The sequence below is a fragment of the Coenobita brevimanus genome, chromosome 45 (assembly GCF_032717465.1).
Source record: "Coenobita brevimanus isolate Jiangsu-jjx chromosome 45, ASM3271746v2, whole genome shotgun sequence".
Taxonomy (NCBI): Eukaryota; Metazoa; Arthropoda; class Malacostraca; order Decapoda; family Coenobitidae; genus Coenobita; species Coenobita brevimanus.
The window spans coordinates 16,444,805-16,448,735 of NC_136998.1; the positions used below are offsets into that span (position 1 = coordinate 16,444,805).

A 3,931-nucleotide genomic window follows, 5' to 3' on the forward strand; every position below is an offset into this window, starting at 1 on the left:
TGACTGTGAGAGCCATTTTATCTTTACCTTGAGCACTATTGTGATTACTGTATGGCGTGCAATTAAATCACCAGAGTACATAATAACCATTTGAGAACTGAGCCTCCTTGTGTGATCCCCGGCAGAGCAACTTCATCCCAGTAACCAGGATGCGTATGACAGAGATCGTGCTGACGGCAGCGTTGGTCCTCATGGCCACATTGGCCAACTCTCAACCTGGTCCACCTGGCCACAAAGGTCCTCCACCTAATCCTATTGGTCAGTTCCACAGAAATCTGTCCCAACCTAAAGTAAGGAATTATACAACTCACATAGAATATCGTGAAATTATCTGCACACTGCATTATTTAACCATTAAGTGGGGCTGAAGCTCCTTCATTAAAATGTAAAAATGGATATGTGTTATGCATTTCAGAGATCTGCAAGGGAAATGCTACCTGCGAATCCTGTGTTGCTGACATAATATCGGGTAAGTATCCCACTTTACTTTGTCTCTCGCGTGTAGATTAGCTTCTTCAGTCAGTGTTACACTAGAAGAGTTTAGCTGGATTTCAGATGTATATGTTGTGGTTTACAATGTAGAAAACCTATCCTTTACTAAGTGCCATATTAAAAACCGCTTAACGAGTCATGTTGCCTACTTGTATAAAGTCGTCTAATAGCGGTAGTAGAAAAACAATGAAACTAGACCTTCTGATTCAAGGAGGTAACTCCTACATGTTGGCAGAAAAGAGCTGGGCTCATAATCCTTCTCTCGTGTGACCTCGCCTCTCATATTAGATTCTTTGCACAGAATTCTTTTCTTCGAGACTCCAGCATAAACAGGAAGGCATGTATGGCAGTATGGAATGCTTGAACAAAGAAAGATGTAAAACAGAAAATGGAAGCAAGTCAAGGAAAGAAAAAAAGAAATTATGTACTAACGAAGTGTAAAGTAATAAAACAAAATGACATCACCTGAGTAAGTGGGAATATGTGACATTTTTATGATAATGTGTAGTTATATGTGACAACGATCAGGAAGAAGTAAGCCGTTAATGAAAGAATGATTTCTTTCCATAACAGTGCATGATCTACTTATGTACCATAAAATACGTTTTGTATGTATGTATCTCTGTATGTATGTATGTATGTATGTGTGTATGGATGCATTTAAGTATGTTTGAATCTAAGGATTTAGTAAGAAATAACGTACCAACATGTTGTTATAATAATTACGCAACTAGTGTTTGAAATAAGGCTATGTAATCCCTGTGTGTTTGTGCTAGTGCATGTGTGTATGCTTGGGGGGGGGGGTGTTACTGTCACCTTCCTTCACCCGTTAACTGCGCATGGCGGTTTTCTGGAGGTGTCCGTGGTGCGTACAGTAGACATAAGGGTAGAAATGAAATTTCCCAAAGGCCAAATTTTGTCTTAGGAATTGAGAGAACACATGCCAAAGTATATAGTAACGAAATATTAGCTCAATATTTACCTTGGTAAAGCCATGGTTGAACATCAAAGTGTCTGATTCCCTATTGGAATGTATGGTTTTCGTTTTCTTTTTCTTTTTCGGTTTCGATTGCGGTTTTGAAGGCTCAAACATGTATGCATGGGTCAGCCTTGGTCTCCATGGCACTATATTCGAAATTCACCTACGCAGCCAAGGCTGTATTGAGCAGTCGCATTCGGAACAGCCCAGGCTGTATAGACCAGTTAAGGGGTTCAAGAGCGGTAGTGGTGGTGGTGATTTTCACAAATCTGGCCGTTTTAAATTACTTTGCATTTTGTTACCTGTCTCCCTTATTAAACTGCAGGTTGTGACACGGACGGTATCGGCGAACAGTGCAAGGCATTGGGAGAATGTGCTCATGAAAAGCAAGTAAGTCCTCCACCCTCTCTCTCTCTCTCTCTCTCTCTCTCTCTCTCTCTATAACATATATATATATATATATATATATATATATATATATATATATATATATATATATATATATATATATATATATATATATATAATATGCAAATTCATAGCATTAAAATTTATGTTGCTACTTTGTAGACTATCATTAACAAGTAGTTTTCAGCATCAGTAACAAACTGGGATGTCCACAAAGTCTGTGAAGGATTTACTTCGAACTCATGTAAGATCAAGCACTGCAGTTTTATGTACATGATATTTTAAAAATATATATATTTGCCTACAATTCAGTACACTTCACCACGGGTATGTGTGCTAATTCAAATAACAAAACACTTCAGACCATGTTAACCAATGATACTCCAGTTCAACCACTACTGACACTCAAGTACAGTTCACCAGTGATATCCCACTTCAGTTCACAGTATACCTTAGTTACTTCTGATATCGTTATTTGTCTTCAAATAATTTTTCAGCCTAGTCGTCTGATGTTTGTAAAAAATAGCCCTTAACACACTCCAGCAGGAACACATCAGTGAGTGTGATTGTGGGACTCTGCAGATACCACAAGACGGGCTTGGATGTCATGTTCTAATGCCTATCAAGGTATTTTCTGGAGAATCCAAGGCAGAATATAATTTGCTTGCTTCAAATTTTCGTACTGCAGTTTTTAGTAAGTGCAGTTCCTATGAAGAGCAATGATCAGACTTCTTAGGGTTGCTGTGGAACCTGGCACTGACACGGAGAATATCTATTCCGAGGTAGGTTAATCACACTTCCTGTCTACATGATGTTGTGAAACGATCTCATAATGCTGCAAGTGGTCCTTTCCATACAGACGATAACACAGTTCTGCTAACTATATGTTATTGGCCTAAACTTTGCTAGAAAAAAAATACAGTACCACTGCGGCATCACCATCAAGCCACGAAACACTGTGGCATAACCATCAAACCACATTACACTGTGGCATACCATCAAGCCACTTAATACTGTGGCTTCAACATAAAGCCACTCAACACTGTCGCCTCACCATCAAGCCAGTTGCATGATGGGAAGGCAAATAAAACTTATTCAGTTCTGCTTCAAAAAAATTAAAACGAAATCCCAAGAATGCTGGAAATACTTCAGACGTAAATAAGCTCTGTTTACCATCTACGGACCAACACAAGATCATCTCAGGGATTAGCCAATACCGTATCCTCGGGGTCCATGCGAACAAACTGTCAACGAAGGGACACAGAAAGCTGACGTAACAGAGCAGACTGTAACCTATGGGCTTCAGGAAACTTGGGGGAGAGGTATAAGCAAAAGAGTGGTAATCCTGGGAGATTAAGGCACAAGGCACTGAGTCAGGGAAGTGGTGAAGATGATACCAGTACCTCATCATCAACGATTAGTGAAGTAAATCCGAAAAGCATCAGCATTCACCAACAGACTCGAAATCGATGATAACCTGAAGGTTCCAGTCACAAGATGAACACCAGCATGATGCACCAAATATATCATCCTGAGACGGGCATCTGTAGACGAAGGGTAGACATCACAGCCACATTCAAGTTTAGAGAGAGAGAGAGAGACAGACAGACAGACAGACAGACAGACAGACAGACAAAGAGTATGGCAGAAGTAATTCATTTTTTTGTCAATTAATCTTCATGTAATATTTTTCTAAAATCGGGACAACACTTGTCAACAGTCTATACTGCACTTTTTACTTTGAATGTATCCATGAGAAATATAGACAAATATTGTCTATTGGCTGTCGGTAAGTTATTAAATTTCAGGCATTACTCGAAGAAAAAATCTTGCTGATAACACCATATATTTGTTTATATCGTCCCAAAGGTGATATTATTTTCTACCATTAAGTAAACTGACCATGTTCATTCACACCAGTACAGCTTCATGTAGTAAACTTTATTTTGTCAGATCTGGCAATGTTTCCCAAAGCGAGGACGGGATCGTGATGGCAGTTAGTGTCAGCGCCATTAAAATGACGACCGACCTGAAGGAACTCATCCTGAGCCA

The 3,931-nt window shown here is 39.4% G+C and overlaps 1 long non-coding RNA gene across 1 annotated transcript in view; it reads left to right on the forward strand.

Annotated features, from left to right (window-relative positions):
- The first annotated feature begins 412 nt into the window (after positions 1-412).
- LOC145398290 (uncharacterized) overlaps positions 413-3,931 on the forward strand; it is a 3,665-nt gene continuing 146 nt past the window's right edge. The window contains exons 1-3 of the long non-coding RNA XR_013897114.1: positions 413-469; positions 1,797-1,861; positions 3,833-3,931. The exon at positions 3,833-3,931 is cut by the window's right edge and continues 146 nt beyond it. This is a non-coding gene — a long non-coding RNA (uncharacterized LOC145398290). The remainder of the gene's footprint in view (positions 470-1,796; positions 1,862-3,832) is intronic.